The sequence below is a fragment of the Aquila chrysaetos genome (genome assembly GCF_900496995.4).
Source record: "Aquila chrysaetos chrysaetos chromosome W unlocalized genomic scaffold, bAquChr1.4 W_unloc_3, whole genome shotgun sequence".
In the NCBI taxonomy this organism is placed as follows: domain Eukaryota; kingdom Metazoa; phylum Chordata; class Aves; order Accipitriformes; family Accipitridae; genus Aquila; species Aquila chrysaetos.
In genome coordinates, this window is record NW_024470323.1 from 2,936,366 (window position 1) to 2,959,429 (window position 23,064).

The window sequence follows — 23,064 nt, forward strand, 5'->3', positions numbered from 1 at the left end:
GCAGCCCGTGGTGAAGACCATGGTGAGGCAGGCTGTCCCCCTGCAGCCCATGGAGGTCCACGGTGGAGCAGATATCCACCTGCAGCCCGTGGAGGACCCCACGCCAGAGCAGGTGGGTTCCCGAAGGAGGCTGTGACCCCGTGGGAACCCTGCGCTGGAGCAGGCTCCTGGCAGGACCTGCGGATCTGTGGAGAGAGGAGCCCACGGAGCAGGTTTTCTGGCAGGACTTGTGACCCCGTGGGGGACCCATGCTGGAGCAGTGTGCTCCTGAAGGACTGCACACCGTGGAAAGGACCCATGCTGGAGGAGTTCGTGAAGAACTGCAGCCCGTGGAAAGGACCCACGTTGGAGAAGTTCGTGGAGGACTGTCTCCCGTGGGTGGGACCCCATGCTGGAGCAGGGGAAGAGTGTGATGAGTCCTGCCCCTGAGGAGGATGAAGCGGCAGAAATAACCTGTGATGAACTGACCGTAAACCCCATTCCCCGTCCCCCTGTGCCGCTGGGGGGGGGGTTGGTAGAGAATCCGGGAGTGAAGCTGTGCCCGGGAAGGAGGGAGGGGTGGGGGGAAGGTGTTCTGAGATTTGGTTTTACTTCTCATTACCCTACTCTGGTTGATTTGTAATAAATTGAGTTAATTTTCCCCAAGTTGAGTCTGTTTTGCCTGTGATGGTAATTGGTGAGTGATCTCTCCTGTCCTTATCTCAACCCATGAGCCCTTTGTTATATTTTCTCTCCCCTGTCCAGCTGAGGAGGGGGAGTGATAGAATGGCTCTGGTGGGCACCTGGTGTTCAGCCAGGGTCAACCCACCACAGTACCACAAAAATTCTATAAATGCAGTCAAGTGTGTGCACTACAAAAATGTAACTTCCCTGGAAGAAGCTGTAATGCAACAGAAGTCCTTCCCCTTTAAACTATCAGCCAAAACGAATCACAAAAAACTCATGCCCAAAATGAAAAATGTACCTCTCTGACCTTAATCTCTCAGACACTGCTCTATAAATTTAAAAAAAAAAAGAGCAAAACCAAATTATGACTCTCTACTCCATTCACAATGTGCTTGAAGAAAGCATGGAGAAAAACAAATCAAGTTCTGGATGTACTCAGAAATTCAGTACAATAGTATGATTTAAAAGCCTACATAAAATAAAATAGCACATGGCTGAGTCAGCAAAACAGTTAAATATATGTGTAGGTGCCACTCTGAACAGAAGACAATCACTCACTTCACTGCAGTGTCAAATCAAGCTCCGAGGAGGTTGTTGGACATTCCTAGGTTTCATCAAGTGTAGAATTATTGCTCAAGTTGTTTCTTCTCCTGACAGTTTGCTTTCCATTTGTTTTGCTGCACGAGAGTAACTCATCTATTTCAACCCATCAGTCCATTTAAATTTAACAACAAAAAAGATGAACAAAAGCCTTTGCAAACAGTTTGTTTCACAACCTAAGGAAACACAACCATACAAAAAAGCCCTAAGAATCATTGAAAATCCCAAGAAAAAAGGCAGTAGCAACACCACTGAAATGTGCAAAAGTTAAAGATGTGGCACCACCTGTCATTTCTAGTTTTTAGTAAGGATGAAAGATAATAGATTATTTTTTTTTTAATCCCCCCTCCCCAGTAGCTTAAAGCTTTCAGGCTTGCTAAAAGCCATCACTTTACAGGTTTTGAGCCAAATCATAAAAAGCTTTACCATAATTCTTGTGTGTTACAAGGTGGGTTACAGAACACTTTTCTTTTGTTCAGCATAGCAGGAATAATTACTTGTGTTCTATAAGCTCACATGGGATCACAAAAGTTAGAAAGTAGCATACAGACCACTTGGTGTTCTTTCATTTTTAAAATTAAAGCTGACTGTATGTCACCTAAATGCAACAGCACACTTTGTTTCTTTCTTATCCCCGAAAACTATTTGGTACACAAGACCCTGGACATCCATATTTCATTTACATGGCACATTTAATATTTCTGTAATAATATAAATTTATGGAAACAGTACAGTGATATATCCAAATCCCACACCCAAATGGGCCAAAGAACCTCAAAGAAACAAAATTAGAGAAATACTTCAGGTGCAAACAGAAATCCAGATGTACACTAGATGAAGAGGAAGGTAAATGAAGACTTGCATTGTATTCTATACATTAAAACAAAAAAAAGCTACTGCTGCTATCCAACTCTGAAATTGCTAAGCAAATTCAAATTACACTAGGAGAGTAAAAAAGTCTCATAATCTTCATGGCAAAAGCCTGTATTGGATTTCCATGGTGTGCCACGACACATGGCAAGGTTTTGGTAGCTGGAGGGCTACAGGGGTGGCTTCTGTGAGAAGCTGCTAGAAGCTTCCCCTATGTCCGATAGAGCCAATGCCAGCCGGCTCCAAGACAGACCCACCACTGGCCAAGGCCGAGCCCATCAGCAAAAGTGGTAGCACCTCTTTGATAACATATTTAAGAAGGAAAAAAGTTGCTGCGCAACAGAAAAATGCAGCCGGAGAGAGGAGTGAGAACATGTAAGAGAAACAACCCTGCAGACACCAAGGTCAGTGCAGAAAGAGGGGGAGGAGATGCTCCAGGCACCGGAGCAGAGATTCCCCTGCAGCCCGTGGTTAAGACCATGGTGAGGCAGGTTGTCTCCCTGCAGCCCATGGAGGTCCACGGTGGAGCAGATCTCCACCTGCAGCCCGTGGAGGACCCCACGCCAGAGCAGGTGGGTTCCTGAAGGAGGCTGTGACCCCGTGGGAAGCCCACACTGGAGCAGGCTCCTGGCAAGACCTGTGACCCCATGGAGAGAGGAGCCACGCTGGAGCAGGTTTGCTGGCAGGAGTTGTGACCCCGTGGAGGACCCATGCCAGGGAAGTTCGTGAAGAATTGCAGCCTGTGGGAAGGACTCACGTTGGAGAAGTTCATGGAGGACTGTCTCCCATGGGAGGGACCCACACTGGAGCAGGGGAAGAGTGTGAGGAGTCCTCCCCTTGAGGAGGAAGGAGTGGCAGAAACATGTGATGATCTGATCCCAACCCCCATTCCCCATCCCCCTGTGCCGCTGGGGGAAGAAGGTAGAGAAAATCAGGAGTGAAGTTGTGCCCGGGAAGAAGGGAGGGGTGGGGGGAAGGTGTTTTAAGATTTGGTTTTACTTCTCATTACCCTACTCCAATTTGATTGGTAATAAATTAAATTAATTTTCCCCAAGTCGAGTCTGTTTTGCCTGTGATGGTAATTAGCGAGTGATCTCTCCCTGTCCTTATCTCAACTCAGGAGCCCTTTGTTATATTTTCTCTCCCCTGTCCAGCTGAGGAGGGGAGTGATAGAGCGCCTTTGGTGGGCACCTGGCATCCAGCCAGGGTCAACCCACCACAAAGCCCCATCACCAAATGTGAAGTGAGATTTCTGCAGGTTACACTAGGATTTATGTAGCAAAAAGGGTCTCAAAAAATTTCAGTTAAGTTAAAATAAACAGAAACAAAGTAGTTTGAAATTTAGTTGGAAAAAGCACAAGGAATGGCCAAGTACGACAAACAAGAGAACTGTGCCCTCACGCACTGATAGACAGAAGATCTCAAGGGGGATTTCAAGTGATACCAGTTAATACATCCCTGAGAAAAGTAACAAGATCCAAATTCTTCCACCTACTGTTTCAGTAACATTTCAGGAATAGACAAACTCAGGAGAATTTTTTCACCCAGCTTCAGCCTATGCTTTCAGAACTGCTGGGCATCATAGTCATAACTAAAAGAAAACATTTCCTGGGCTGTGCGCGTGTGTCTCAGTACAAAAAAACCCAAAACTAAAACCAACCTAAAAAACCACCACAGCCCAAAAAACCCACAAAAACCCTAGAGAAACTCCAAGTGTGTTTTGAGGGAAAAAGAAGAAATATCTAATGTTTACCTGAGGCAATGTTTCCTCTGAGATTAAGTCCCAGGATATGTCTTGTTCTTTCTTATGAAAGATTTCAAAACTACCATTTAACCATCAAATCTGAGAAGAAAGATGAGAAATCTCTAAGGACAACAGACCACACTATTTGCTATAAAGTCCGATCTTACCGAATGTGTCCATAGCTGAGGTAGAATAGCAAGTACAAAGAGACTGTGGATACCAGTCAAAGTAAGAAAATCTGTACAAAAAAAAAAAAGGGGGGGGAGAAGGACCCAAATATGCCATTGACAAATGAGAAACCTAAGACAGTTTTAGAACTATTTTGCAAAATACCATAGACCAAAATTAAATTAAATTATGATAGTATGACAGTACATTAAAAAGGAAAGTACGGTTTAACTGTCACTTTTAAACCTATCTGCTTAGGGGCCCCAGATAATAATTCTCTCTCTGCTCATACAGTACAAGAAGCACACCATAGTAAATTTAGTTATTACCCAATGTCGTGGTATGTCAAAACATAGCACCATACCAGCTACTAGGAAGAGAGTTAACTCTATCCCAGCTGAAACTAGGATACCAAACCAAGAAGTTAACAAAACAATGAATGTTTGGTTGCTCTAAAATTCTCAGGAGGCAAGGGAAAGAAGATACCAGTAGAGACTGATGCAAAAAAGTTACTACAATAGAACCAGTCTATGCAGTTACAATTTAAATATAAGGGTGAAAAGCATTACTAGTGTACACCCAGTCTAACAAGCAGAAATGGGAGGATTTAGATAAAAGGAGGAGGTGGACATAAGAACAAGGATAGCTGAATTTAGCAGGCAGTGCAAGTCTTCTGGCCAAAGAATTCTGCTGCTTGGAATATTTAAGACTAGACTGCCTTTCAACACTAGAAAATGGAGTAAGAATTACACCAGCATTGGCAAAAATGCAAATGGGAGATCTAATGGGTATGCTCTATTACCAGTTCATGGCGTTATCAATCTCCAGCTTTAGATTTGAAGCATTATATACTTCCAGGCCATGGGCATCTTGCATTCTTTAGGCTCCCTATCAATGATTTTGCTCTTATGTGCCTTTTTCATTTTATTTTCCCAGCATGCTATGTTTACAAAGATATGTATTTTGACCAAAAGACCTAGGAAATAGAAAATATGTAGAAACATATACAGGAACCTCTCTTCCCCCCTTATATAGCTGTCGTGGTTTAACCCCAGCCAGCAACTAAGCACCACGCAGCTGCTCACTCACCCCCCCCCCCACCCAGTGGGATGGGGGAGAAAATCGGGAAAAAGAAGCAAAACCCACGGGTTGAGATAAGAACGGTTTAATAGAACAGAAAAGAAGAAACGAATAATGATAATGATAACACTAATAAAATGACAACAGCAATAATGAAAGGATTGGAATGTACAAATGATGCGCAGTGCAATTGCTCACCACCCACCGACCAGCACCCAGCTAGTCCCCCAGCGGCGATTCCCCGCCCCCACTTCCCAGTTCCTATACTAGATGGGACGTCACATGGTATGGAATACCCTGTTGGCCACTTTGGGTCAGCTGCCCTGGCTGTGTCCTGTGCCAACTTCTTGTGCCCCTCCAGCTTTCTCGCTGGCTGGGCATGAGAAGCTGAAAAATCCTTGACATTAGTCTAAACACTACTAGCAACAACTGAAAACATCAGTGTTATCAACATTCTTCACATACTGAACTCAAAACATAGCACCGTACCAGCTACTAGGAAGACAGTTAACTCTATCCCAGCTGAAACTAGGACAATAGCATAAGAGTTTTACTTGGCTAGCACAGCACATTACTACTGTGGGAGGAAACAGAAGACTGATGAACACAAAAACATTAATCCAAAATATACAATCAGAGGAAGGCATACAAATCTCAAGTACCATTAAAAATTCTTCAGATTTTGGTCAATGAAACCCTCTTTGAAAACAATATCTGCCTCCAACAAACTCTTTATGAGTTAGGTTTCAGAAACTTCAGCCATTGAAAACATCTCATGCTCCAACACAGACATTTTGCATTTTTCCTCTATCCAGCTGCAAGTTTAGCTTTTTTTTCTGGCTAAATATCTACATCTACCACCAAGTTTCTCAGTTGTCACCAATCTGTTTGCTGATGAAGACTATTGGCTATTTTGTTCTTCTAGCACTGTAAAATAAGAACAGTCAAATTTGTCACTGCTGAGCATGCATGGATCAAGAACTATACAGCCTTTAAACTGTCTTTAAGAGAAACCCAACAGGGGCTCTACTTCTAGACCTTGAATGTTTGGGGGAACATAATTCAATCTGAGATGGGAATTCTCAGCTGACAGGAAAGGGAATGGACCATATGGAGCAACGGGACAATTATAGATATAAACTCTATTCATATGCTTGCAACTGTTAAAAAAAAGTCAGCCAACAAAAAAACCATACAACAACCATACTACTCTGTTCAAACAAGAATTTGTTTAATAAATATTGACCAATACCAATTCATCTACTTAAATTAGGTGAGAAAAAAGATAAAAAGTAAAGAATATTTTGTAGATAAATTCTGGTCACACTTAAAGGTTAAGCTGCCTTTGAAAAAACACAGTTGAATTTTAATATTTTTGGGGGGAAATGGGAGCTGGTAAAAACCAGCTTTATTTTTTCTGAAAAATCAAATGATGTCTTTCAATTCCACAAACTGGTTCGACTCACCTACTCCTTCAGCAGTTTCTGCAACTTGTCGTATAGGACTCCATACAGCAGCCTTCCACCTCCGATGCTTTCCCACAATGCGACAGGACCCATCAGTGAACAGGGCATATTGCCTCTCATTTTCTGGCAGTTTATTATACAGCGGGGCCTCTTCAGCCCGTGTCACCTCCTCCTCTGGTGACATTCCAAAATCTTTGCCTTCTGGCCAGTCCGTGATCACTTCCACAATTCCTGGGTGACTGGGGTTTCCTATGCGAGCTCGTTGTGTGATCAGTGCAATCCACTTACTCCACGTGGCATCAGTTGCATGATGTGTAGAGGAGACCCTCCCTTTGAACATCCAGCCCAGCACTGGCAGTGGGGGTGCTAAGAGGAGCTGTGTTTCAGTACCAACCACTTCTGAGGCAGCTCAAACTCCTTCATATGCTGCCAATATCTCTTTTTCAGTTGGAGTATAGCGAGCCTCGGATCCTCGATATCCTCGACTCCAAAACCCCAGGGGTCGGCCTCGGGTCTCCCCAGGTGCTTTCTGCCAGAGGCTCCAGGTAGGGCCATTCTCCCCAGCTGCAGTGTAGAGCACATTTTTAACATCTTGTCCTGCCCGGACTGGCCCAAGGGCTACTGCATGAACAATCTCCCATTGAATTTGTTCAAAGGCTTGTTCTTGCTCAGGGCCCCATTTAAAATCGTTCTTCTTCTGGGTCACTTGATAGAGAGGGCTTACAATCAGACGGTAATTTAGAATATGCATTCTCCAGAAACCCACGACACCTAAGAAAGCCTGTGTTTCCTTCTTATTAGTCAGTGGGGACATAGCTGCTATTTTGTTAATCACGTCCATTGGGATCTGACAACGCCCATCTTGACATTTTATTCCTAAAAACTGGATCTCCTGTGCAGGTCCCTTGACCTTAACTTTCTTTTATGGCAAAACCGGCTTTCAGAAGGATTTGGATTATTTTCTTCCCTTTCTCAAAGACTTCTTCTGCTGTGTCGCCCCATACGATGATGTCATCAATGTATTGCAGGTGCTCTGGAGCTTCACCTTTTTCCAGTGCAGTCTGGATTAGTCCATGGCAAATGGTGGGGCTGTGTTTCCACCCCTGGGGCAATCGATTCCAAGTGTACTGGACGCCCGTCCAAGTAAAGGCAAATAGTGGACGACACTCTGCTGCCAGAGGGATTGAGAAAAACGCATTAGCAATGTCGATTGTAGCATACCACTTGGCTGCCTTTGACTCTAGTTCGTAGTAAAGTTCTAGCATATATGGAACGGCAGCACTCAGCGGCGGCATGACTTCATTCAGGCCATGATAGTCAACTGTTTCTCTCCACTCCCCATTAGACTTTCGCACTGGCCATATGGGGCTGTTCAAGGGTGAGCAAGTCTTGCTGATCACTCCTTGGCTCTACAGTCGACAAATCAGCTTATGGATGCAAATAAGGGACTCTCGGTTGGTATGATATTGCCGCTAGTGCACTGTTGTGGTAGCAATTGGCACCTCTTGTTCTTCGACCCTCAGCAACCCCACAATCGAAGGGTCTTGAGAGAGACCAGGCAGGGTAGACAGCTGTTTAATTCCCTCCGTCTCCAAGGCAGCCATACCAAAAGCCCATCGATACCCCTTTGGGTCCTTAAAATACCCTCTCCTGAGGTAGTCTATGCCAAGGATACACAGAGCCTCTGGACCAGTCACAATGGGGTGTTTCTGCCACTCATTCCCAGTTAGGCTTACTTCAGCTTCCAATACAGTTAACTCTTGGGATCCCCCTGTCACACCAGAAATACAGATGGGTTCTGCCCCTTTATAACTTCATGGCATTAGAGTACACTATGCACCCGTGTCTACTAGAGCCTTATACTCCTGTGGGTCTAACATGCCAGGCCATCGAATCCACACAGTCCAATAGACCTGGTTATCCCTTTCCTCTGCCTGGCTGGAGGCAAGGCCCCTCTAATCCTGGTCAGAGTATCCATTACCCACGTCTTCTAAAAATGACTTAGAAGTCCCTTCAAGAGGATCAGAAGTGAGATCAGCCCTTCTACTCTGTCTGGGGAACTGCCCACTGGAATCTGGAGCAGCATTTTTCTGGTAGAATCCCTTTTTTGTGATTGTTTTTACTCGTAACTCACATACCCATGCATTTAGGACCAAGGTAGGTTTTCCATCCCACTTCCTCATGTCCTCTCCATGATCACATAGGTAAAACCACAGGGCACCTCATGGTGTTTATCTTCTATATTCTCTCTCTTGGGCAGAGGAACACTCACTCCTAATAGCTGAGACATTGGTCCTTACAGGTGGGGAGTAGGACATATCCTCTTTGAATTGCTGGAAATCCCGGTGCAGCTTCTCCACAGCCGAGATGCAGGCTTGTAGGAAGGAAGAGAGACTTTCTTTGTATTGCTGGAGTTGGCAAGCCACTTCATCCACCGTTGGTGCCTCTCCATTTTTCCATTCCATTACTGCCAATGGGTTGGCATACGATGATGGTGCACTCCATAAAAACTTCTGCTACATGGGTCGTGTGCACTGAACTTCATCTGGATCTTTGGATAACTGCTCGTTGTCCAGGTCATAATAAATCGTCTCTAGCATGGCTAATTCCCTCAGGTACTGGATACCTCTCTCCATGGTGGTCCACTTGCCTGGGTGACATATAACATCTTCCTTGAAGGAATACCTTTTCTTTCACGCCTGACACAAGTCGCCTCCAGAGGCTGACGGCTCATGTCCCTTTTCCCATTGCCTTGTCAATGCCACCTTCCCTGGAAAGCGATCCCAGCTGCTTGGCTTCCCTACCCTCCAATTCCAGGCTACTGGCCCTTTTATCACAGCATCTGAGCAACCAGGTGACAATGTGCTCACCTGGATGATGGCTGAAATCTTTTTGCATATCTCCCAGCTCACTCAGGGATAGGGATCAGGTGGTTACCGCCTCGTTTATGAGTTCTGCTTCTTCTCCTCTTCTCGTGATGGCCCTGCTTTGGAGTAGCCTGCCTCATCCACTTCTTCGTCCTTCCCCTTCTTAGTAGCAGTTTCTTTCCTTAGTAAACAAGCTGACTTTCGAATCCAATATTTCTTCTTGTGTATAGAGGCAACTGATACCAGCACGGGTTGGTTCTCTGGTTCAGCTGCAGTGCCTGTTGCCGGGGTTTGAGTAGCCACAGTGGCTATGGCACCAGGGGTCATCGTCTCTCAGAATTGACAATGGTTTGTAATACACCAACCTCAGGCACTCAGGTGAGTTCAAGCAGCACAACACACCATCTTGCCGGGGACCTGGCCAGGCCAAATATTTTTTTATTAGACCCTCTGTTGCTTTCTATAAGTTTAGGCTGCCCCAAAAGTGGACTTAAGGGAAAAAAGAAAAACAAAAAAATAAAATACAAAATGCACCTTTTAACCCACCTTTGACAAATTCACTTCTAGTAAGCGACAAAGTTACGTCCAAGTCAGTAAGCTACATCCATTAAAGTGAGCAATGTTTATATAAATACTCTATTGTCTTGCTGTAGAAGTAATGATTCTTGAAAATTTAAACTGACCATATGTTATGGTTTAAACCCAGCTGGTAACAAAGCACCACACAGCCGCTCGCTCACTCCTTCCCCCACCCCCGGCCACGGTGGGATGAGGAGAAAATATAAAGAAAGGCTCGTGGGTCAAGACAAGGACAGAGAGGGATCACTCGCCAGTTATGGTCATGGGCAAAAGACAGGCTCAACTTGGGGAAGAAACAAAATCAATTTAATTGACTACCAATCAAACCAAAACAAGGATACTGAGAAGTAAAACCAAACCTTAGAACACCTTCCTCCCACCCCTCCCTCCTTCCTGGGCTCAACTTCACTCCTGATTTTCTCTACCTCCTCCCCCCGGCGGCGCAGGGGAACAGGGAATGGGGGTTGGGGTCAGTTCGTCAAACATTGTCTCTGCTGCTCCTTCCTCCTCAGGGGGAGGACTCCTCACTCTTCCCTTGTTCCACCATGGGGTCCCTCCCATGGGAGACAGTCCTCCACGAACTTCTGCAATGCGAGTCCTTTCCACGGGCTGCAGTTCTTCACGAACTTCTCGGGCATGGGTCCTTTCCGCAGGCTGATCTTCAGTCACAGACTGCTCCAGTGCGGGCTTTCCCATGGAGTCACGGCCATCTTCGGGGGCATCCGACTGCTCTGGCGTGGGGTCCTCCACAGCCTGCAAGTGGGCATCTGCTCCCCCGCTCACCTCCATGGGCTGCAGGGGGACAGCCTGCCATCTCACCACGGGCTGCAGGGGCATCCCCTCCTCCAGTGCACCTCCTCCCCCTCCTTCTTCACTGACCTTGGTATCTGCATAGGTGTTTCTCTCACATTCCAATCCCACTACTCACTGCAGGTTTCCCTTCTTAAATCTGTTGTCCCAGAGGTGCTACCACTGTCACTGATTGGGTCGGCCTTGGCCAGAGGCGGGTCCGACTTGGAGCCGGGGGAGCTTCTAGCAGCTTCTCACAGGAGTCACCTCTGCGGCCCCTCCCCCACTACCAAAAAACCCCACCACACAAACCCATAACACCATATAAAATTTTATACTTGATTGAGACAAGTTAAGACAGCATGAAGAAAGTAAGTTTTCATCCCAGGTTTTCACTGTATCAAAATAAAACCAGAAGTATGCTTAGAGAAAAATCTCAATTCTTAAACTTCAAAGATCCCATCTAAAGCCTCCAAGGCTGGGTAAGGTTTTCTAATGCTCAACAAAGTTTTCATCCCAGTAGCCATAGATAATATCCCTAAGAAAAAAAAAAGAAAAAAAAAAGAAAGAAAAAATAGCTGTTCTCTCCACATAAAGGAAATGAATTCTTCTTATCCTGCTGTTAAAGATTTGTTTCTCTGATATCTTATATTCTTTTCACTAAAGAACTCCCACAGAGGAAAGTTGTTTAACAAAGATGTTCAGAACACATACATCACAGAAATCTACCCAATAAACAAAGATTATGCCATCACCATGTCTGACCATGGACTAGCTGATTTTTCCAAGATTCAGTGGTACACTGCTGCTGTGTAGCAGAGAGGTTGTGAGCCCCCAAAACAACGAACAGGGAGCGCATGCATATTTTGTGGGGACAGTGAACTGCCTGCTGGAGAACCAGTTCTGATTTCCTGGAGCTGATTCTTGTCAATTAATATTTACTTTTTATTTACATATTTACCAGACATATTTACTTTTTTCCAATGTCACAAAGCTCCTTCAGGCAGGAAAAACAGCAAGAGCAGAGAATAAAACTGTCCATAAAATGGTTTTATTTGATCCAATTCTTGTTCTTATTCATTATCAGCAATAATTATTCTCATTCCTAGCAAATAGGGGGGAGAGACTTTCCAAAGCACATACCACAGACTTGCAAATTAATTCAAGTATTTTGTAAATTTTTTTCTGCATTAAGTGGTAGCATTCCCCAAATATACAGTTTATTATAACATCTGGATCCTTTCATCATCCCATTACTCCCTTTGCTATTCTTGAAATATCCTTATAACAAGGAAACATTTTCAAAACATGCTCTGGCATGTTCAAGCCCAAAGCTCACCACTGCAATTCAGTTATTTGAAATTTACACTGCCTCATTTCCAATGTCAAATGTATCAGCACGTCCAGCTTAATTTAAAATTTCCCCAACACTCCTGCTTAGCATTCCCACTGCAATGCAAATTACTGATGCCCTAAATAAAAACAAAAAAAACCCCACCCACCCACCCCCCAAACCCTACCACATTTGGCTTATTTTAAATATGCTCTCCTCAAAAATCATCTCTCCCCTGGTTAACCATCAGTAGTTCTTACATTTCATAGTAGCTATGACCCCTACATTTGAGGTGGCATGATCAAAGGAGCCCTGACCAGATTTGGAAAAACATCTCCACTGAGAATGGACATACTGCCTGTCAAAAGGTTATTCCCACTGCGTATAAGGAGCATCTCATATTACTCCAGTGTAACATGAAAGTGCAAAATCTAGCTGTAGTAATCCACATGCGTGTTTTTCTTTCCAAAAAGGGCATATGGGAGACACTGACTGGAACAGAACATCCGTATTATTATTTGAAGGGAGGGGATGGATGGGCAAGGGAAAGCTTCCTTAATCAATCCAGCTATAGGAATCAGCCTCCTAAAAAAATATTTTAAAAATTCTGCCTCTTACAATAGCAATTACCTCTCTTCAGTTGCTTTCCTCCCCTTTAGTTAAAAATTTATAAATGCAAATATACATCTACATGTAGATAATCGCACACACACACGATCAGACTTTACACTCTGCAGAAGACAAAATAACTTTGGAGGCATAAATCTTAATGTCAGTGATAGGAAGGCTTTGGTAAACCATTACCATAAATCTGACAAATGCTAATGCGATGGGTGGCTGTATCTGTCTGCTGCAAGACCAGACTAGACAGTCTATTGAGAAAGCCTAAAACACAATTGTTTGTTCCCTGTAACACCATCTGGATATGGCAATAAGAGCCAACCCAGTGCCATTCACACATGGATCAAAGCACATGCTAATGCCATCATGAAGTCATACACATAAAAAATTCAATCCGAGAACTCTATGCAATTTTCCTAAGTCCTCGGTCAAGAAATCTCAGACTTGGAGCAACTCAAGCTAAGTGCATGGAGAGGGTGGAAAAAAAGAAGAGAATATTTAATGAGCTTAGCCTTCCCAAGGAATGTTAGGCCACCCATTGTATTGGAAAAGGCTCATGTCACACTTCAGTCATGGCACCCATCAGGGTGCCCCTTTACAAAAATTGATCTGGAGGTTTTTGTAATTACCTGTTTCAAACAAAAAGAGTGACCAGAAATACGAGAAGATGTCCGAGGTGTAAATCTTGCATTTTCTTATTTAAGACTGAGCTGGCAGAATTTGCAATATTGCAGACAATATTGAAAACCCCTCTCATTAAACTGCACCGTGGCACTAGATCAAAGCACCAAGGGCCCCCTACTGAACTTCTCTAAATATTACAAACATAAGAGCAAGTCTGGCTATGCAGAAACTAAAAGCAAAGCCTTTTTTTTTTCTGCCTCCAAAAAACAAAACATGGCTTCCCATGATACAGCTTAAAAATTTACAAAAAGTACTATATAGCTATACTGCAAACTTTAAATTGACAAAGCTTCATCCACTCCAAAAATAAATAAAACAAAGATTATTGGAGTTTTTTCTGTTTTCTTTTCTGCATAGCTCACTTCCAACAATTTTTGGGGTGCTTTTTAAACTACTGCCCTTCAAGAGATTTTTAATTTAATGTAATGCATTATGTAATAAATTCAACAACCTGCACAAGACATTTAGTTTTGTAATAAAATCCACCATTATTTTTTTCTGTGAAGTATCTGCTAATACTAAGCTTCCAGCAATTATATCGTTCCCAGCCTTTTGACCATTGAGACTGTATCTCCCATTTAAACTTTGTTTTCTTCTTATGATTCAATTTGTAAAAGTTTATAGCAAGCAGTCTTTAGTCTTTCTGAAAAAAAAACTATAGTATGAAGCCAGTTTGCTGATACTGAAGATGTATCAAGACAGAAAGCAAAAGCAGGTTTTAACAACCATTTTGATACAAGCTCCATCTTTAAAAATTGACACCCTATCATTTAAGTATTTTTCTCTAATCTTTTCAAAGCAATCTAACTACTCATATGGAAGTATTTCTTATAGAAAACATTTGGGCAAGACCACAATCCTAGCTCCTTAAATACTTTTCTTTGTAAATTCAAAAATGACAAGTGGCAAAATTTATTTCTGCCATCATGAGCAGTTCAATGCAAATTAAATAACTATTAAAACTGCATTTTAAATTTTTATAGTCTGATGTTAGCAATTTCCATATTCACAAAAAACAGAACTAGCAAGTTAACAAGAATAGCCTGTGATAAAATACTGCATGTCTAATATAATGTTTCTTAAAATTACTGTAGAGATATAAACTCCTTAGTTCCTTTACAGAACCTGTAAATCTACACACCCCCCAAAAAAATAAATCATTGGAACTAAATTTCCAAACACAAATAATTGTGACCTCATTGCAGTCTACAACTTCCTCAAGGGGGGAAGCGGAGGGGGAGGTGCTGATCTCCTCTCTCTGGTGACCAGCAATAGAACACGAGGAGATGGAATGAAGCTGCGTCAGGGGAAGTTCAGATTGGACATTAGGAAAAGGTTCTTCACTGAGAGGGTGATCGGTCACTGGAACAGGCTCCCCAGGAAAGTGGTCACGGCCCCAAGCCTGTCAGAGTTCAAGGAGTGTCTGGACGATGCTCTTAGTCATATGGTTTAGTTTTAGGTAGTCCTGCGAGGAGCAGGGAGTTGGACTTGATGATCCTTATGGGTCTTTTCCAACTTGAGATATTCTATGATTCTAATAAAACTCTCAGTCTAACTTGAAAAAAATATATATAAGAATACAGATCTAAGTTCTTTACAAGGCTTTTATTAAAAACTTCAGAAGAGAAACAAGTTCAGACTGTTAGAGAGATGAAATATTCTGAGGAACTTTCTGCTAACATGCCATTAGAAGGGCCAATTCTAATAACTTTTTTCTTTAGTGATATAGATTAAATACAATTTCATCTTTTTCCAGAGGATTAATATTCCAGCCAAAAAAAAGAGAGTGAGAGAACTTATTTTTGCAATCAGATGACTCTTTAGGACAAAAAAAAAGTGATCAAGTAGTCTTTCCATTCAAAATGTGTTCATGGATAAACAGAAAAAAATCTCCACTGAGATTTCTGGTACTAGAAAAGCCACGAGGGATTGGACCTGACTTAAGACTCAAGACTGATAAACTATGAGTCATCAAGTTTTCAGACTGTAGAGATGTTTCAATATGAGAAAGTGGGAGATTTACAGGAATGAACTGTGCATCACGAACCAACAATTGTTTCTGCAGAAACCAAATAATTCCCCTAGAGGAAAAAAAGTTAGGAATGTACATAACGCAGTGACTTTTCATTGCATTTAAAATAGCATTAAGTGGCATTATACTAGCATTAAACTCTTATGTCTGAATCATGTACAAAACAGATAACCAAAGAATACATATGCACTTAGTATCTATTTATAAATAAAAGCCTATAAAATCCTGGGCCCCCCCCCAATTTTGACGGATAATCGTCTTTAGAGAACTAACCTAATTCTAGATGGAACAATATTTAACCTAACTGTTAAAATGTTTCAGCAGCAGACATTTAGTGAAGGGCATGTTACACAGGATTTAAAATTTCTGATAACGTCCCTTCAAGCACTGCAACAAGACAGCACTGCCATCTACTGTTCACTGCCGCAGCAGAAGCCTTTCACAATCAGACCTCTGGCTTAAAAACACCATCTCTCAAGCACCACACAAGACAGAGCAAAATCAGAGACTGAACTTTGAGAAGCCAGTCTCAGGAAAGGCACACGCATCAGTAAACTCCTCTAGTAATTCTATAATTCTACGTAATATAAAAGGGAAGTTTGGGGTTTTTTTTAATTAAATGTCTATGAAGCACAGAATTGCAGCACAGAGCTGAGAGCTGCAGCTGCTCTCCACAGCACTCTAGGTCACTGGACAGCTGTGCAGTGCCCTCTTCTACTTTCCCACCAATGCAGCTGTGTATACACACACACATACACACACCCCCCCCGTGTGAACACAGACACAGTCCCTTTTCCATTTTTTAGTCCTTTTCGGAGTATAGACATAAATAAATCTGTTTGTATCCTGAGAAACTATTGATTTTCACATATATACAAACATTACAAGGCTACTCAAATTATGTACCCAGTGCTGTAAGCACAACAATCATTAATTTTTCAAAATTTTAGCATAGCAAATTTATTTCTACCAAATGCTATAGACTCAAATCATACCTCCATTTGAAATAAAGCTTGCAGATAGACCACATACTAGCTAATGAAAACATATTGCATTCAGCTGCTTAAAAGAGCTGCTAGGAAGTTACTGACATGCCTAATTCATTTCAATCACAATCTTGATATGATAAAGAATTTAGTAAAAAAAAAAAAGCACAAGGATTTATTTATGCCACTAAATTTCTCACTGAAAGAAAATAAGTTTTTCTGGTAAGTTGTTAGGGTTATATATTTGAGAATTCCACTCCAAAAGTGCTCTTCCAATTAACAACAAATCTGGATCCCATAGAAACCACTGACACATAATTTAAAGAAAAGAGAGATTAAATATTTTGTTAATGGAACACATCTCATATGGTATAATCATAATGCTGAGACTAGTGAAACCTAATATGTAAATATGCTGAAGACAAATTGAACAACTCCATTATGAAAAACAAAAAAGTTATCACTATTTTACAGGATACAAACAGCCATGTAATTACTTCAATCATAAGGTAAGTGCCATGTAGTTACAGTACATAGTTATTTATGTCTCACAGATTATATGACAATAAAAACAAGTTACCTGTTACCATATGTAGTAATTTGGAGTTGATGGTGACAGTTGGCAGATGTTGTAGATAACTTTAAAAAGGTGGGAATAACTGAAATCTATAATTGCAATATTGTGAGGTTGAGAGGATTTTGGTTTGTTGTTTTGTTGGGGGGGGGCGGGACACGGACTGTGTTTTTTATTTGTTTTTTTAAAAAACAGATTCTATCAAAATGTGAATGACCTTTCAGAAACCACAGGTGCAGTCTGCCCCTAGAGATCTACAGAGATGTTAGAGGTATGGTGGTCTTGCAACTTCTTAAACAAAACAATCTGTTATCAAAACATAACTGAGATATCAAGATTTAATTTTGCATTGTTTCACAGAGCCAAAGATCACCCTAAGATTTTGTCCTCTAGCCTTATTCTATTTTTGCTGTGTAGCTTCTCTTGCATATTTCTCTTTTGATGTTATCTTTAAGGTAACAAAAAGCTTTCCCAAATGACCTCTGCAGTCAGTCACTCTACCCCTCTTTCCTGTTAAGAGTTCTTCAAGAATCAGAATATACTTGCTCTGCAGAATCCACAATAGCAAGTTACAGCTTTCTCTTTATTTTCTATACCTGGTAGATGAAAAGAAATATAGATGAAATAGAAAGTTAAAAAGACCCAATTTTTATACAATTCTGATCAGAAAGTGCTGACCACATTAATCATTCCCTCTCTCTAACAGATCTGGGAACAGATTTTAATCTGCAAGCTGCTACACTATCAAAATTCAGCCTGGAGAATCCATCAGGAACACAAAGAAATTAACTTTCAGATGTGATGTATACAAATGAGTAACTTTTTCTTACAAGCTACATTTACTTTTTGACTTGAAGTCACCAGTAAACAAGAGACAAAGGCAAACACTATCTGTAAAGGGTGACATTTTAAATCTTGATTTTTTTAAAAAACAAAATTTGGGAACTGAAATCTAGATGATGCTTCTCTTAGTAGTTCCCCTTTCTTATATTGGAAGAAAGATGATCAGCTTTGCACCTACCATAAGTCACCTACAAATCAGAAACCTAAGAATGAGCTAATTGTCTAGGTGCCCTTTACAGCCAGTGAAAGGAAACAGGCACCTCTAAAAGCAAGACTCTTCTCATTCTAAAATGGACATCTAAGGTCACAGGTCTACTTCTTCTATGCTTAGATTTAGGGAAAATTAATCCTACCTGCAGTAAAGAAATAGTTATCAACAGGATGCTCATATTGAAGATGAGTTAAGCTATTTCATTTTTCTTTGGCAAAAGATATTCATTCATCTACGGCAATGTATTAGCTTTGTGTGGCAAGGTTTTGGTAGCGGGGGGGTTACAGGGGTGGCTTCTGTGAGAAGCTGCTGGAAGCTTCCCCTGTGTCCAAGAGAGCCAATACCAGCTGGCCCTAAGACGGACCTGCCGCCGGCCAAGGCCGAGCCCATCAGCAATAGTAGTAATGCCTCTGTGATAACATTTTTAAGAAGGAAAAAAAGTTGCTGGGACAGACAGAAACGGCAGCCAGAGAGAGGAGTGAGAACATGTAAGAGAAACAACCCTGCAGACACCAAGGTCAGTGAAGAAGGAGGGGGAGGAGATGCTCCAGGCGCCGGAGCAGAGATTCCCCTGCAGCCCGTGGTTAAGACCATGGTGAGGCAGGTTGTCTCCCTGCAGTCCATGGAGGTCCACGGTGGAGCAGATATCCACCTGCAGCCCGGGGAGGACCCCACGCCAGAGCAGGTGGGTGCCCAAAGGAGGCTGTGACCCCGTGAGAAGCCCACACTGGAGCAGGCTCCTGGCAGGACCTGCGGATCTGTGGAGAGAGGAGCCCACGGAGCAGGTTTTCTGGCAGGACTTGTGACCCCGTGGGGGACCCACGCTGGAGCAGTGTGCTCCTGAAGGACTGCACGCTGTGGAAGGGACCCATGCTGGAGCAGTTCATGAAGAACTGCAGCCTGTGAGACGGACCCACGTTGGAGAAGTTCGTGGAGGACTGTCTCCCATGGGAAGGACCCCACGCTGGAGCAGGGGAAGAGTGTGATGAGTCCTCTCCCTGAGGAGGATGAAGCGGCAGAAATAACATGTGATGAACTGACCGTAAACCCCATTCCCCGTCCCCCTGCGCAGCTGGAGGGGGTAGGTAGAGAATCCGGGAGTGAAGTTGTGCCCGGGAAGAAGGGAGGGGTGGAGGGAAGGTGTTCTGAGATTTGGTTTTACTTCTCATTACCCTACTCTGGTTGATTGGTAATAAATTAAATTAATTTTCCCCAAGCTGAGTCTGTTTTGCCCGTGACTGTAATTGGTGAGTGATCTCTCCTGTCCTTATCTCGACCCACAAGCCCTTTGTTATATTTTCTCTCCCCTGTCCAGCTGAGGAGGGGGAGTGATAGAACGGCTCTAGTGGGCACCTGGCATCCAGCCAGGGTCAACCCACCACAGGCAACCTGATTAAAATCTCTCTTCATTAACAAGGTATCAGTTGCCCCCCAACACAAGATTTCTGACTGGGAATTAATACTGCAAGAAAATGATAAAATTTGCAAAAGAACAGAAAGATAAGCGAGTGCCTAAAATTGTTAGACAAATAGTTTTTAATGTGTCCTCGGGGGCGGGGAGGGGGGAGAATTTAATTATTAGATGGAAATTGTAGGACTGCTGACAGTAACAAAGAAAAGCAGGAGGACTTTAATATATCTGTCTGAGGAAGAAGCAAATAATATTCTTATGATGATGGTGAAATAGTTTCCATTCCAACAGTAACTCAAGAAGATGTTAAACAGCAGCTATTAACTTTTACATCAGCAAAGCTAGATAACTTGGATACAAGCATGTTGAAAGAGATAGCATAGGTACTAGCTGGACTGGTAATGCTTATTGTCATTAAGGTTTGAAAAACTGGAACTGGAACTGGAAAAGTTCACAAGAACAAAAAGAACACAAGTGCTATGTCAATACTTACAAAAAAAACCCTGGATGCCCTAAAAAATTATAGGCCTGTCAGCCTGAAGTAGATTTTGTGAAGAAAAATAATTTTTATATAGTGAAATAGTTAATGAAGGATTTAATTATGAACAATTAAATTATACAGTGAATACCAATCAACAGGTCTTACAGAAAACAGACTTATTGTTTTTAAACTGGGTTTAAAATAGTAAGTCTTTATGTAATATTCTTACTCTCCTGTAAGAAAGACACTCAGTTTGGCACTCTAGAATGTTTTGCTTAATCCATTAGAACAATCTAATATCAACAAACAACTTTTAAAACTGTATAAGTTTATTTGATTTATGGGCTCCGGGATATACCTGTAAACAAAGAGTTTTCATCAAGGATACGTTTCTAGCATGACCCCACAGGACCTGCCCATGCTATTTGACATTTAACAGCACCCATCCCAAAGAAACCCAAGAACATTAACAGAGAAAAAAAATTGATAAATAACAAAAAAGACATTGTCGATCCATTACTAGTTGACTAGTAGCACAGCAACGTAATTTGGAACAGATGCTCCTTGAACAAATCCACAGAAGATAATCTTGTTTCAGGCGACTGGATGTGCACTGGGTTTCTTGGAAAGAAGATCACAGAAAGCAAATCACAGGCCATGTTGACTATTCTGAGCACAGGTAACGGTAAATATAACAAGAAACCCAAGGATACACACATTTGCATCTAGAAACAAGAAGGTGGTGTTTTCTACCCTAGAAAACACTGCCTCTAAAAATACTTTTGGGCACAACAGATAAATTTTCATGGAGCATCTGTAAGAATCAGTCATAGCCTCAAAGGACTGATGTCTGCTGTATTGGGCTTGCATAGCAAGGTTTTGGCAGCCAGTGGGGCTACAGGGGTGGCTTCTGTGAAAAAAATGCCAGAAGCTTCCCGCATGTCAGAAAAAGCCAGTTCCAGCCAGCTCCAAGACGGACCCACCGCTGACCAAAGCTGAGCCAATCAGCGACAGCAGTAGTGCCTCTGTGATAAAGTATTTAAGAAAAGGTAAAAAAACTGCTGTGCAACAGCAGCCAGGAGAGAGGAGTGAGAATATGTGAGAGCAACAACTCTGCAGACACGAAGGTGTTCTGGTTTCGGCTGGGACAGAGTTAATTTTCTTTCTAGTAGCTGCTATAGTGCTATGTTTTGGGTTCAGTATGAGAAGAATGTTGGTAATACACTGATGTTTTCAGTTGTTGCTAAGTAGCGCTTAGTCTAAAGTGAAGGATTTTTCAGCTTCTTATGCCCAGCCAGCAAGAAGGCTGGAGGGGCACAAGGAGTTGGGAGGGGACACAGCCAGGGCAGCTGACCCAAAGTGGCCAAAGGGGTATTCCATACCATGTGACGTCCCATCTAGTATATAAACTGGGGGGAGTTGGCCTGGGCGGGGGCAGATCACTGCTCAGGAACTAACTGTGCATCAGTCAGCAAGTGGTGAGCAATTGCATTGTGCATCACTTGTTTTGTATATTCCATTTCTTTTATTATTCTTATTGTCACATTATTATTAGTTTCTTCCTTTCTGTCCTATTAAACTGTTCTTATCTCAACCCACGAGTTTTACTTTTTTTTTTTTTTCTGATTCTCTCCCCCATCCCACTGGGTGGGGGGGAAGTGAGTGAGCAGCTGCGTGGTGCTTAGTTGCTGCTTGGGGTTAAACCACAACACAAGGTCAGTGAAGGAGGGGGAGGAGATGCTCCAGCCGCCGGAGCAGAGATTCCCCTGCAGCCCGTGGTGAAGACCATGGTGAGGCAGGTTGTCCCCCTGCAGCCCACAGAGGTCCGTGGTGGAGCAGATCTCCACCTGCAGCCTGTGGAGGACCCCACACCAGAGCAGGTGGATGCACCCAAAGGAGGCTGTGACCCCGTGGGAAGCCCACACTGGAGCAGGCTCCTGGCAGGGCCTGTGACCCCATGGATAGGAGCCCATGCTGGAGCAGGTTTGCTGGCAGGACTTATGACCCCATGGAGGACCCACGCTGGAACAGTCTGTGCCTGAAGGACTGCGCCCCATGGACGGGACGCACGCTGGAGGAGTTCGTGAAGAACTGCAGCCCATGGGAAGGACCCACATTGGAGAAGTTCGTGGAGAACTGTCTCCCGTGGGAGGGACCCCATGCTGGAGCAGGGGGAGGAGAAAGGAGTGGCAGAGACAACATGTGATGAACTGATCACAACCCCCATTCCCCATCCCCCTCCACCGCTTGGTGGGAGGAGGTAGAGAAATTAGGAGTGAAGTTTACCAAAAAGAATGGAGGGGGAAGGGACAGATGTTTTATGATTTGTTTTTATTTCTCATTATCCTACTTTGATTTGATGGGGAAATTAATTTATTACCAAAGTTGAGTCTATTTTGCCTGTGACAGTAACTGATGAGTGATGTCCCTGTCCTTATCTCCCCCCATGAGCCTTTTGCTGTATTTTCTCAACCCACCACATGTGCTTTGGAGATTAGGAAATTACCAAATTGAAAAAGAAATGTTTTATGATATCTATCGTTGACAAGAATAATTCCTATTGCACCGTTGTTGTCTGTCCTGATGTACCCAAAGAAGAGTGTTCAAATACATAGAAAAATAGAAACAAAGAGGTCAGAGAGGAGTCATTAGAAAGAGTGAAAGATTATAAAGGGATCTCTGATACTGCAGGGTTTGAGGAACTTGTAATATTTGCCTTTAAAAAAGCAAGGAAAATTTTCCTTAAAACATATAAAGGGGATCAAAAACGCAATAGGCATTCATTAAAGGAGAGGCAGTTAAACACTAGAACATCATGCCAAACTGCAGTGGATTTTCTACTACTGGAAATACTCAAATCATAATTAGATACTCTGACCCTCCCCACAAAAAGCTGTTTTAGTTTAGAGGTGTATTGGGTCTGGCTGAGATGGAGTTAATTCTCCCCATAGCAGCCCTCATAGTGCTGTGCTCTGCATTGATAGCTAAAAAGGTGTTGATAATACCCCAGTGTTTTGGCTACTGCTGAGCAGTGCTGGCACAGCATCAAGGCTGTCTCT

The 23,064-nt window shown here is 42.8% G+C and overlaps 1 protein-coding gene and 1 long non-coding RNA gene across 4 annotated transcripts in view; one reads left to right on the forward strand and one right to left on the reverse strand.

Annotated features, from left to right (window-relative positions):
* LOC121232410 (ADP-ribosylation factor-like protein 15) overlaps positions 1–23,064 on the reverse strand; it is a 272,332-nt gene that overhangs the window by 173,199 nt on the left and 76,069 nt on the right. The window lies entirely within an intron of this gene.
* The window catches only part of LOC121233022, a 55,747-nt gene that overhangs the window by 20,152 nt on the left and 12,531 nt on the right, over positions 1–23,064 (forward strand). Inside the window, exon 2 of the long non-coding RNA XR_005931825.1 lies at positions 2,624–2,627. This is a non-coding gene — a long non-coding RNA (uncharacterized LOC121233022). The remainder of the gene's footprint in view (positions 1–2,623; positions 2,628–23,064) is intronic.